This window comes from Grammomys surdaster, unplaced genomic scaffold (genome assembly GCF_004785775.1).
Source record: "Grammomys surdaster isolate TR1022 unplaced genomic scaffold, NIH_TR_1.0 63, whole genome shotgun sequence".
In the NCBI taxonomy this organism is placed as follows: domain Eukaryota; kingdom Metazoa; phylum Chordata; class Mammalia; order Rodentia; family Muridae; genus Grammomys; species Grammomys surdaster.
In genome coordinates, this window is record NW_021604565.1 from 15,548,619 (window position 1) to 15,563,011 (window position 14,393).

Genomic DNA, 14,393 nt, shown 5'->3' on the forward strand with positions numbered 1-14,393 from the left:
GGAGGAGGAGGAGGAGGAAGAAGAGGAGGAGGAAGAAGAGGAGGAGGAGGAAAAGGAGGAAGAGGAGGAAAAGGAGGAAGAGGAAGAGGAGGAGGAAAAAATTAAAGCTGGAGCATGATTGAAGAAGAGGTCTAATATTGACTCTAGTGTTTACATGATCATATATGCACCTGCATACCATGTGCACACATATAGGAACACTTACATACATACACAGAAAAAGAAAGGTGAGGACTAGTGCAAGCATGGGTAATGAGCTATTATAAGCAGGGAAGACAAGGGAAATATATGTGACTGGTTGTAGCTGGACTTTGACTACTTTGCGGATTTCTCTTTCTTCCACCCTCTTCCACCTATTTTCACACTTTCAACCCACTAACACTAGATAAAAGATAAAAGACTAGAGGAGAAAAGGGGACACATGATCATTAGACTACTTCCTGCTGATTAGAGGCATCGAGCTCCTTGAGGCAAGTTCAATTTTCCGACATCAGGACATCTAATTTATTCTTCTCTCTTCTTTGTGCATGACTACTTAATTAACCATAGCCGTTAGCAACCAACAGCAACCAACCACAACCAATAACCCACTCACTTCTCAGGACCCTAGCATTTATATACCCCACTGAAAAGTCCCCAGAATTCCAAACATCACACAATTGCAGAAACTATTTGTAGCTAACAAAATCACGCCCCTGCTAGAGCATGAAGCAAATCATAGTCAGCTGCTATGGTCAATCAAACAGCCCCACATCTCACACCTGGAATTAAAACAAAAACATTCTTATAATATTCTGTGGTTTCTTATAAACATTCTTATAATTTCTGTGGTTTTTTAAAGAAGCCAAAATGCCAAAATTGTCCCTAGGACTGGTTTATAGTGGAAGCATCTTAGAGGACAGCTGGTGATTTCTGATTGGCAAAGCGACTAGTTTTTCTGCATTACCCTCTGGTTTAGTTATTCAGGAACCTAAAACACTGTATCTCTCTTAGGAATGGCCTTCTGTATTGGCTGTGCTGTCCTGCAGTGAAATTCCTAAAAAGTAAATTCAAGGGTAGGAAGGTGTATTGTTGCTCACTGCTTCAAAGGTCTTAGTCCACCGTTGCTTAGCTACATTGTTTCTGGGCCCTTTCCGAGTCATAATATCACCAGGATGGAACAGAGCTGCTTAACTGAAGATGGTCAGAAATGAAAGAGAGGGATATAAAAGGCCCAAGGGATAAAATATATTCCTCAAAGTTATATCACCACATGATTTAATCATATCTTTAATGTCCAATTTGTAACATTAAGACAACAAACAACAAGCAAACCCCAAAAGAGGAAAAACAGCTGTTTTCCTCTTTGGTTAACCTCTAACGTATGACCAAGGCTCACTGAAGAACTGTTTTTGTAGCTCATCTCTCAGCACAGTGAGACCATCTGATATTCATGGCACTTCAAACTCTGGAGAGAATAAAGCACACTAGGAGATGGCAAATAATGCCTGTCAGAAGTTGATTTCAAGGTCCTCAAAAACTGAACCAGCTAAAAATCAAACAAACCATCAAGCCAGGCATGGTGCTACAGTCCTGTAACTATAGCACTCAGAAGGCTGAAGCAAGAGGCTTGAGTTCCACAAGTTCAAGGCCAGCCTCAAGTTTCTAAAACTTTCTCCCATGGTCCCCCAAAATGACAACCTGAAAACTGAGACATAATTCTGCCAATGTTCACTTAGAGAAGTCAGTGAATTATTGGGCTTTTTTTTTCTTTACAGAGCATAGATGAGGTATGAGCATCCCCTCCCCCAACCAGCTTTATCTGAAAAGCTTAGGTCGTTGCTTCTCAACCTGTAAGTCTCTCGTATATTTGTACTGTGATTCCTAACAGTAGCAAAATTACAGTTATGAAGTAGCAATGAAATAATTTTATGGTTGGGGTCATCACATCATGAGGAACTGTACTGAAGGGTGGAAGTATTAGGAAGGCTGACAGGCACTGCCTTAGATGGAGCCCTACCCTAGTCTCTGTTGCTCTATCCCCTCCCCAAGACCATGTGCAAAATGGAAGGGAATAGTCAGGGGTGATCTCATACTCAGCCTCTAAGGAGGGTGTAACTGTCAATAAGATCAACTGGGGTGATATTTTGCAAGGGAGCACAGCAGAACTTTCCAAGATGGCAGTTGATTGGGTTGGATAGTTGTTGGGTTGTAGTGTGCGTGTAGGTCCTGTTGGGTTGGATTGTGAGTCCAGCTCCTCCAAGGAGCTAGGGCAGAGGCTAAGAGAGGTAGAGGCATGGGAAGTTGACTGTGTTCACTCCATGATGGTGCTGAGTGGCAGGACTCTGTTCAGGGTGAGAGGGCACAGTCTGAGGTCTCGCAGGGAGCCAGAGCTCTTAGGGGGAGGGATGAGTTCCAGCTGTTTCCATGGGGATGAGAGTTTTCGGGTGTGGTGACTCGCTTGGCTTGCTTGCTTGGGTTGTTGGGCCTTCATGGCTGAGAACATAGAGAGGTCGTCAGCGGGAGATTAGCTGTTGGCTTGGTAGTTAAAAACCTTCGGAGCACTAGTGTACATTCCAGCTTCAATGCCATCTGGTGTTGGGCTCGCAGAAGGCCCCAATACACTGCTCAGAGGAGGCAGAACGTGGTATAGGAATAGGAGAGAGGGAAGAATTCCAGCTCAAAGGACCAGAAAACATCTTCAACAGAATCATAGAAGAAAACTTCCCCAACGTAAAGAAAGAGATGGCCATAAATGTATAAGAAGCCTACAGAACATCAAATAGAGTGGACCAGAAAAGAAAAATTCCCCATCACATAATAATCAAAACACTAAATGCACAGAACAAAGAAAGAATATTAAAAACTGTAAGAGAAAAGGCCACGTAACATATAAAGGCAGACCTAACAGTATTACACCAGACTTCTCAACAGAGACTATGAAAGTTAGAAGATCCTGGAAAATTGTCATGCAGTCCCTAAGAGAACACAAATCCTGCTATTATATCCAGCAAAATTCTCAATCAACATAGATAGAGAAACAAAATATTCCATGACAAAACCAAATTTAAACACTATGTATCTACTAATCCAGCCCTACAGAGGATTCTAGGAGGAAAATTCCGACACAAGGAAGTTACCTACACCAAAGATAAAACAATAAATTAATCATCTCACAACAAACCCAAAAGGAGAGAATCACACATATGCAATACCACCTCCAAAAACAAACAAACATAACAGGAACAAACAATTATCTGTCTTTACTATCTCTGAACATCAATGAACTCAATTCTCTAATAAAAAGACACAGGCTAACAGACTGGAAACACAACAGGATCTAGCATTTTGCTGCATACAAGAAACACACCTCAATGACAAAGATGGCACCTACCTCAGAGGCTAAAAGGCTGGAAAAAAGGTTTTCCAAGCAAATGGTCCCAAGACACAAGCAGGAGTTGCCATTCTAATATCCAATAAAATAGACTTTCAACCAAAAGTTATCAAGTGAGATGGGGAAGGACACTTCATATTCATCATCAAAGGAAAAAACTACCAAGAGAAAGTCTCAATTCTGAACAATTATGCCCCAAATGCAAGGGCATCCACTTTCATAAAATAAACTTTACTAAAGCTCAAAACACATATTGAACACAACACAATGACAGTGGGAGACTTCAACACCCCACGTTCACCAATGGACAGGTCATGGAAACAGAAACTAAACAGAGACACAGGGAAACTAAGAGAAGTTGTGAACCAAATGGATTTAACAGATATCTACAGAACATTTCACCCTAAAACAAAAGAATATAACTCTCTACTCAATAATAACTTGGTCAGGGAAGAAATAAAGAAATAAGTTAAAGACTTTCTAGGATTCAAATGAAAACGAAGACACAGTGTACCACAATCATGGGACACAATGAAAGCAGTGCTAAAAGGAAAATTCATAGCACTAAGTGCCCTTGTAAAAAAAAATTGGAGAGATCCTACAGTAGTAACTTAACAGCACACCTGAAAGCCCTAGAATAAAAAGAAGCAGATGTACTCAAGAGGAGTAGATGGCAGGAAATAAGTAAATTCAGAACAGAGACAATCAATTAGAAACAAAGAGAACTATACAAAGAATTAACAAAACTAGGAGCTGGTTCTTTGAGAAAATCAACAACCTTTCCCTAATTCAACCATAGGGGTCCCTGACTTTAGTCCAATGATTGGGTGTAAACATCTGTATCTGTCTTAGTCAGCTGCTGGTTGGGCCTCTCACAGGACAGCCATGCTAGGCTTCTGTCTGTAAGCATTCTATAACATCAATAGTAGTGTCAGGCCTTGGAGCCTCCCCATGAAATGCATCTCAAGTTGGACCAGTCACTGGACCACCTTTCCCTCAGTCTCTTCTCTATTTCAGTCCCTGCAGTTCTTTTAAACCCAAAATTTCTGAGTCAAAAAATTTGACTGTGGGTTGGAAACCCCATCCCTCTACTTGAGGCCGTTTCTATCGACTGAAGGTGGGAGGCGAGAGACTCTCAGGACTCAATGAGAGTGACCTTAGATGAAATGCCCAAGAGTAGTGAGAGGACACTCTTTTGAAGAGTCCACCTTCAGTCCAACCAGGAAGTGGGGAGGCCTGCTGAATTTGGGAACATCCTTTCAGTGACAGGGGAGAGGAAGAATGTGATGAGGAACTGTGGGAGGGGGGACTGGGAGGGGTGGGCCATGGCTGGACTGTAAAATAAATAAATAAATAAATAAAAGTAATTTAAAAACCTGGGGACCTCAGCCTGAGTCATCTCTCCTGGTGAGACCTCAGCCTGAGTCATCTCTCCTAGTGAGGAATGATGAAGGCTGAGGCCGAGGTTGTGGTTCCCAAACTCCCAGATATCCAGAAGCTGCTGGGAACTGTGAGGAGCAGGAATGGGGTCCTCTTGTGAGCCAGGGGCAGAGGGAGGAGGAATCTGGCTCAGTGCAGGGGTGAATGTCGGGAGCACAGAGGGGCCTTCTGCTAGAGACTTAGGCTTGATAAGGAAGGCTTCTCCCCACCATGCTTCTTGATGAAAAAGACAGACCTTGCTTGTCCAAACTGTTTAATCATGATGAAAATAGTGCATACAACTTACTCAGGGTGGACCAGAGATTAAATACCTTTTGCAGGAAGGAATGGCCGGGAAGGGAAACTTATTCTCTAAACCCTTGGGGCCTTTCTAAATACTTCATTAGCATGGAGAACTCTGGGATATCCTATATGATCAGTTGCTCTGGTCTTCTTAGTGGGGTATTGTAGCTCCAAGACAGGAAGAGGGTCAGGAGCAGATTCAAAAGTCTGCCATTCTCAAAAATGAGATTTGCAGGGGTTTCTTAATTTGCTCCACCTTACCATTTTTCTGTCTGGAGACAGGGTTCCACTTGCCCCACACATGCAGGCAAAACACTCACACACACACACACACACACACACACACACACATTAAAATCTAAAAAAAAAATCTTTGAAAACAATAACAACTAATGCTGCTACTGCTGCTGGTGATAGTAAAAATCAAATGACCCAAAAGGGAATTGTCTTAGTTAGGGTTTCTGTTGTTGTGAAGAGACAACTCTTAGAAAGGCAAACATTTAATTGGGGTGGCCTGCAGTTTCAGAGTTTAGTCCATTATTGTCATGATGGGAAGCATGACATCATGAAGGAAGACATGGTGCTGGAGTTGCTGAGATTTGTACATTGGATCTGAAGGCAGCAGAGAGAGTGACATTGGGTCTGGCTTGAACATTAGAAACCTCAAAGCCCACCGTCCAGCGACACACTATCTCCAACAAGTCCACACTTCCCCACAGTGCCATTTCCTATAAGCCCGTGGCAGCCATTTTCATTGAAACCACCGCAGGAATTCAAACTGTTTGTCTGTTTGCTTGAAGCAGTGTCTCACTGTATCATTGTGTGTTTGTACTTACCCCAAATTCTGGGAGAAGAGATCTAATAAATGATGCCCATTCAGTAGGGTTGACAACATTTCCTGGTACTACACATTCTGTATTGTTAGTTTTCTCTTTGTTGTGGCAAAATGCCTGAAAAAAAAAAAGCAACCTAAGAAAGGAAGCGTTCATGTCGGTGCGCAGTATGAAGATACAGTCGGCATGGAGGGAGAGGCATGGTTGAAAGAACAGTTCTAGCAGTGGACACAGCAGGAAGCAGGTGGCCACATTCCATCAACAGTCAGAAAATGCAGGGAGACGGACATTGAAGCTTAGCTTCCATTCTCCTCATCTTCCTTCTCGTTCAGCCTGGGATCTCAGCTTATTGCATGATGTCATCCACATTCAGGGTGGATATTCCTTCCTCAGTGAAACCTGTGTGGAAATACCCAACAGACACGGTCAAGAGGTATGTGTCCTGTGTGACTCCAAACCCAGTGAACTTGAAGATAACAATTAACCATCACATGGATTAGAGGGCTGGATTAACGTTTAACTTTTGTCCATGTTATATGAGGTAACAGTGGAACTGTTAATGCTCTTTCTTAGTCTCCACTGGCTTTCATCAAGATACAGAATGGACCAAAGCATATGGTTAAGTTAAATCTCCTGCAGATAAAGATGTACTCTGGGGGTGGATACAAGCTCTTCGTTGGGTGACTTCACTTCTGGGACAGCTCTGGCTGTCCTGGAACTCACTCTGTAGACCAGGCTGGCCTCGAACTCAGAAATCCACCTGCCTCTGCCTCCCAAATTCTGGGATTAAAGGTGTGCGCCACCACCGCCTGGCACTTTTGAAGTCTCTTATGGAAAAGGGTTAGGGTTGATAGGAAACAGCAGACAAAATTGGCTGTTAGCACCTGCACAGAAGAATGGGGGACTTGGGACTCAGGGCCACCTGTAGGGTAGATAACCCCGGGGGAAATAGCTTGTGGAAGAAGAGTCACCACAGGTGTTCAGGAGTTTAGCAAGGCAAATGGAGTATACTCATGGGGTTACAAGTTCAGCATAGGTTGAATAACATGGTTTGCAGGATACGTTAGGTTTAGGAAACAAACTTAAAACTTATTCTTGTAGAGTATGGAGATTTAGTAACAATGTATAACAATGTAACTCCTTTACAACAAAGTGGTTTTCTGTTCTGCTACATAGTATAGTCAGCAGGCCTGGGCATCTGTTAGATTAAATTAGAACAAAAATAAATGGATCTCACAGAGCAGTGATGGCACATGCCTTTAATCCCAACACTGAGGAGGCAGAAAGCCAGCCTGATCTACAAAGCAAGTTCCAGGTCAGCCATGGTTATGCAGAGAAACCCTGTCTCAAAGGGGTGGGAGTTGGGAGGAGGGAGGAAGGAAGAATAAATGGATCTCTAGAAGTTTAATTCTACAATAATCTAAAATCTGAAAGTCTGATAAATTGTCACAAGACAGACCAAAGCATCTTTAGTCATGCAAGAATTTTGTGGTCTGCCATAGCTCAGTAAAAAGGCAGAACAAGAACAAGAGAAAAAAAAATTGGTAGGAGCTACATGATAGCAAGAAAGGGTTCTTGATTTGTGATCTATGGAAACTGTTTACATTCACAGTAGCATCTGCTTCTGGGAAGGGGCCTGCCACTTTACTGTGAAGTCTCCAACTAGTAACCAGTTTAGAGAGCTAGGAGGGCCACTTGAGCTGAGGGACATGTATCTGAGACATAAGGGATTGAGACTTGGCTGAAGTGTGAATGAGGAGAACTTGACGTAGTTCTTCCAGTCCAGCCCAGGAGTATCTTTCTTTGGAATCTTTTCCAAAAGAACCGGTCTTCTGGATTCAAGTAATGACAGATTTGATTACCCATCTATGGAACACAGAAGACACCTCTTATGCTAGAGATATGAGTTGGCATAATAAATCAAGGTGTGGTATTGCTGAGTCATATCAGAGAGTAGCAATATAGAAAACAATGAGATTCTGAAATGAATCTCAATAGTACAGGCATCAGGCTTGTGATTTCTAGCACTGCAAGATCCAATTGCCAATAAAGCCATTGGTAAAATGTCTGGCCAGGGAAATCCAATGGATTCCAGTAATTTAGTCAGCTTTAGTTTTTAGAATACTGTTTGTTTATTCACCCTCCTCAGAGATGAGGAAGAAAAAGACAATGATGGATTTTCCCAGCAAGATGAAGACTGCCTTTCTGTGCTGTTGGCTCTGTTTCTGTTACCAGCATGCCATGGCACAACCGACACCTTAGGAAGGTCAAAGTATGGAGTATTAAATCTTTGGCAACATCCACACGTATTTACGTATCATCTCTTAGGGTTAAAGACTTTCTCTCTAATCTTGGCCCTGACCTTAACACAGACTGGCCTTTTTCAGAGTTCAGTGACTTGCTCTGTAAGTCGTATTCTATTCTACCATTGCATGACCCAAGGGGCTTTGGCTGCAGTCATCAAAGCCTCAAACTGCCCCTTTCCTTTCTGTGGAAATTGAACAGCAACAGACACCCAGTCTTTTCACCCCAATAGCCTTTTCTTCAAAGTCTCAAATGTTTGATAAATACAGAGGACCTGCTAGTTCACAGCTCCCATTGCTGCACCTCTCAGTCCACCCTAGTGAAAAATGTGACCACCGAGCCACCACCTCTGCTAGTACTTCTACTGGCCACCAGTCAATGGGGTCTGATGAGTAGCCTGAGGGTGTGTGGTCCAATTTCCAAACCTCACTGTATTGTCTGCTTTCTTAGGTCATACCCAGCACCATGGAGGGAGATAAGAGCCTCTGAAAATTTGGGAAAATTTGCAGAGTAGTTATTAACTCTCAGACCAGTGTAGACTGGGATGTGAGGAGAAGCAGGATGGTCCTGAGGAAGAAGTTAGTTATGATGTCAGCACAACAAAGCATTTGACAACTTTGCAGGAAGATCTGGAGTTAGCACCGCTTGTCAGTTTGCCTAAGCCAAATGGCAGTGCATGTGCTGTCCCGATGCTCCTAGTCTCACTAACCCAGAAGGATGTAACCTCTGAGGAAGCTGACCTTGGAGGAGCTGACAAGTGAATGTTATTTGTTCACAAACTCTCTACAGCTGGCTTGCCTTTCCCTGATGGCAGAGAGGATGACACTCACGTTCTATCATATCTTTAAAATCACATTCATCTGTCCCAGTTATGCTCCAACTAGACAGGCTGACAAAAGTTCATTCCAGATGCAGAACAGTTGTAGCCTTGCATTAAAGCATACATCTCATTTTAGGATTTTTTTTTCTTGAAACGGTGTCTTTACTCATACATATTTGAAACAAAGACACCTCCTTTTGCTATGTTTTTGTTACAATATGGGTACTCACAAAGAATTGTGACTTGTATTTTCCTTTTTAAAATCTCCTAATAGAAAATCTTAGCCAGACAGTGGTGGCGCATGCCTTTAATCCCAGTACTTGGGAGGCAGAGGCAGATGGATTTCTGAGTTTGAGGCCAGCCTGGTCTACAGAGTGAATTCCAGGACAGCCCGGGCTATAAAGAGAAACCCTGTCTCAAAACAAAACAAAACAAAACAAAACAAAACAAAACAAAACAAAACAAAACAAAACAAAAAAAAAACAAAAACAAAAAAAACAACAACAACTTGAATAATTTCTGCTTCCTATTCTTCATTGGAAATGTAGAGTCACCTAGCCTGCCCGGTTACTAACACACAGCTAACTTGTCCAAGGCTAAATTCATCTCACATGACTCTCATGGGCTCTCTCTGCAGAGCTGAGTCACATGTAGAGAAGCAAATTCCCTTAGAAGGAAGTCTGTGACACAGTGAAAACTGAGAGGAATCTTCATGGCTACAAACCTTCCAGGAAGGGAGCTTGAAGGTTAGCCGTGACCCAGATTTCTAAGGTGCAAAAATAATAGCATGTTTGCAGCTACCAGCTGTGTACTTATGAAAGCCGTAAGGACTGGAACGTGTGTGCATACACATGCACGCATGCATGAACCCTTGCACAACTGCTCATTTGGCAAGACTAGCGTCAAAGCCAGACCTCCTGACTTCCTCCTCCGGCTCCTTACTCTCAGCACTCACTGATGTTTAGTAGTCTTAGGGACACAAAGCCAAGCAAAGCAGCAACTTCGTTTCCACTCTTGGTGTCTCACCAATTGCAGATTATCACAGTGGATGCCGGGTGGGCTCATGGCCTGGGTGTGCTTTCCTCTCAGTGGTCCACCTTCATTTTTGTCTATCTGTGGTGCTTTGAATAAAAATGGCCCCTATAGACTCATAGGGAGTGGGATTGTTTGAAAGGATCAAGAGGTGTGGCCTTGTTGGAGGAGGGGTGGTCTTGCTGGAGGAGGTGTGGTCTTGTTGGAGGAGGTGTGGTCTTGTTGGAGAAGATGTGGCCTTGTTGGAGGAGGTGTGGTCTTGCTGGAGGAGGTGTGGTCTTGCTGGAGGAGGTGTGGTCTTGTTGGAGGAGGTGTGGCCTTGTTGGAGGAGGTGTGGTCTTGCTGGAGGAGGTGTGATCTTGTTGGAGGAGGTGTGGCCTTGTTGGCGTGGGTGTGGTCTTGTTGGAGGAGGTGTGGTCTTGCTGGAGGAGGTGTGGCCTTGTTGGAGTGGGTGTGGTCTTGTTGGAAGAGGTGTGGTCTTGTTGGAGGAGATGTGTCACTGGGGGTGGGCTTTGAGGTTTCAGAAGCCCAAGCTAGGCCCAGTGGCTCTCTCTCTCTTCCTGCCATCTTCAATTCCAGATACAGAACTCTCAGCTACCTCTCCAGTACCACATCTGTCGGCATGAAGCTATGCTTCCCATCATGATAATAATGGAGTAAACCTCTGAGCCAATGATAAGTAGTATAAGCCTCCTTTGTAAAAGTTGCCATGGTCATGGTATGTCTTCATAGCAATAGAACACTGACTAAGCCACTTTACCTGTGTGCATAGGGGAACCCCGGGTATCTGGGGAGTTCCCTGGTCCTTCCCCTTTCAACAATCTTATTAATGACTGGGAGAGCCAGCCATGGTGGCACATGTCATAATCCCAGCATCTAGAACTCCAAGTGGAGGATTAGGTGTTTAACTACACAGTGAGTTTAAAACCAGCCTGGCCTGTATGAGATTCTGTCACAAATATAGAGATGCAAGTAATCCCATTTTTTATCCTCTTAGGGGACAACTCTGAAGTAAGACCTACTGTGTTCCCAAGTCCACTAGTTCAGTATCATCTCTTACCTTATTTGGTCTTTTTCCTGTACCTTTTACTTTCTCTGACTTCCACTTGCTCGCCCCCTTCCCCCACTAAACAAATGAAAGAAAACAGAACAAAAACCTCCAAGAAAATAAGTTTTCAAACACTTAATCCCTTCCCATCATGCACAGTGGCAGGTAACTGAGGATTGTTTGTAGGCAGGGCAGTTGGTAGACCAGTTGCCTGTCATGCAAAAGGCCCTGTATGATGGTACCATTTGTAACGACTTGGAAGGTGAAGGAGAACTCAGAGTTCAAGATCATCCTCAAGAAGTCTGAGGATGGCCTGGGGTGCATCAGTGCCCCCCACCCCATATTTAACTAGGAAAGAAACAGCCTGTTTGTAATGGAGGGGCCTGCTCTGGCCAGCTATAATACAATGCTTACACATTAACACAATGCTTACACCTCTTCAAAATAAACAAGCCATTAATTTTTAGGACAAGAATTTCTAACCTGGAGCCCAGAGACCGTTATGATAAAAGATCAGAGAACATGGATGGAGGGGAAATTTATATCTTTATTTTCATTATTACTGAGCTGAATTCATTCATTCATTTATTCATTCACTCAAGACAGAGTATCAATATGTAGCTTATGGTGGCCTTGAAATTGTGATTTGTCTGCATATACTGCCTAAGTCTGGGATTCTAGGTCTCTGTCACTATGATACAGGGAAATCAAGGTCCCTCCTAGAATTCTTAGTCTCATTAATAAAAGAATTTCTAGGGCTGCAGCTAGACAGAAGGCTCAGTGGATAAAGCACTGATGCTTTATCAGAAAACCTAGCACACTTGGTGTTCATGGCAGGCAGCTCACCACTGACACGCACTCACACACACAAACACACATACATACATGCACACAAACACACACATAAATGTATATGAATATGTATATGTGTGTATGTATTTACATGAGTACACATTTTTTAAAATTTAAGAATGGACTTAAATTAGGAGTGGTAGCTCAAACCTTTAATCCCAGCAATCAGGACACAGAGGCAGGCAGGGCTCTGTGTTGTAGGCCAACCTGGTCTACTTAGTGAGTTACAGGCCAGGGATACATACATAGTAAGATCCTGTCTTAAAACAAACAAACAAACAAACAAACAAACAAACAAACGCTCAAGGACTATTTGAATTTAAAAGGAAAGCCCCAGGGCAGGTAAATCTTAGCGGCTGTTGGATGGGGAAAGATAGATAGATAGATAGATAGATAGATAGATAGATAGATAGATGACAAGACAGAGGGGGGAAAGAGAGAGGGAGGGAGAGAGAGAGAGAGAGAATAGAGAAACAGAAAAGCCTTACCAGTTGAGTTGGGCAACATGGAAGCCAGCCACTGCACAGCTAGCCAACCATAAGGCAAGGAGGGGAGCTTTAGAGGAAGAGTGTAATGGTCTGAAGTTCCAGGAAAAGCAGACTTTGGCTCTGGCCAATGTTGGAAAGAAAACAGAAGAGAGGAAAAAGGAAAACTTGCCCCATCCTGAACCAACCAGACTAACTCTTTTGTTTTGGTGTTTTGTTTTGTTTGAGACAGGTTGTCTCGAGCCCTGACTCTTATCTGTCACAAGCAGGTTGTAATAAGGGTTTAGAATCCCCGAGGGGAGAGAAGTGACAGGTCCTATGCCACTCAGGGATTGTATGCTAGATTTGACTGTGAGATTTTCAGCTCCACGAGAGGGAAGAGAGAGTACGCCAGAGACAGAGGTTTTGGAATTCAGTTACTCTTTAATGATGCACAGCAAACAATATAATATATTAACAATATATTATATATTATCACCAGTGCTAAAGCTATCGCTACCACAAGGAATTGCCACATTACTTATGCATTGCCTCTATTAAAATTGGCACAATGAACACAAATAACAAATTGCTAATTACCAAAGAAATAATCATAGCAATAAATACAACATTCATTCCTGGATTATACGACCTGAGTCCTTATGATGGTCTCAGTTAAGGTCAGGATCCCTGAAGGCAGGAGGTCAGGCTACTAGCTAGTTGAACTGCTAATTTGACCTTGTAGGGTACTTGACCACGAAGTTGGGGCTTGACCAGGAAGTGGAGGCATTACTCTCTCAGTTAACTCTTTGATGGTCGGGGACTGAGAAAGCTTGGTGGAGGATCACCGTCAGGCAGTCATAGCTACCAATGTGTGATGAAGTGCTCAGATCGGGCTTTTTATGTTTGATTTGGCATTACTGCTGACGTGCACAGCAGATAACCACTCGTGTCTGGTTATCACCAGGCTCTAACCTCATTACAGCTGATTATCACAGCATTACTTCACTTCCAGACTTGTCTCTACAAGTATTTCACTTCCAGACTTGTCTCTACAAGTTTCCTATTACAAAATGGAGTTGGTCCTGTTAAAGGCCTGCTCCTTACACAGGGTTTCTCTGTGTAGCCCTGGCTGATCTGGAACTCATTTTGTAGACTAGGCCAGCCTCGAACTCACAGAGATCTACCTATACCTGCCACCCCAGGCTAAAATGTGTTTATCTGGGACCCCATATATCCTGAGGATAGTCTTAGGCAAATTGACTTTTTTGTCCCCCTCCCCACCCCTCAACTCTTAAGGACAGAAACAATGGCATGTTCCTACAGAGGCAGATCCCATTCTTTTGGCTAGGCGACAACAGCTTTCCCTTTATGGGCCTTTCATGCTACTATAACACCCATGCCTAGCTTGAACTTGAAATTTTAATTATGACTGCAGTCAACAAAATTGACTTGTACCTAGGACTTTGAAGCCAGATGTGGTGGTGCACACCTGTAATCTTAGCACTGTGAAAATAGAGGGAGGTTGACCTGTTGAGGATCATCTTTGATACACAGGACAAAAAAAAAAAATCCTGCTTCTTTGTCACCAGTAGCAATCACAGGTGTTTCCATATATTACTGTTGCAATGAATATTTCAGAATATTTATAATCACTATATTTGGAAACTAAGAAAACCAGAGGTAGAAGAGGTAGCACACACTCTCAGCACTCACTCTCAGGAGACAGGAATTAAAAGGAGAAAGTCAAGGCTATCTTCTTATATTGGGGGGGGGGCAGAGCAAAGCAAAGAAACTGCCAACATGACCGCTCCATGATATGGTTAAGGTTTTTACTGTAGATATGAGAGAGTGAGAGAACATCTGGAAGAGTCCAGAGCAGAGAGAGGAAGAAGCAGACTGCATATGGTCAGGGGACTGCACATACCCAAAGCTACGTGTGATG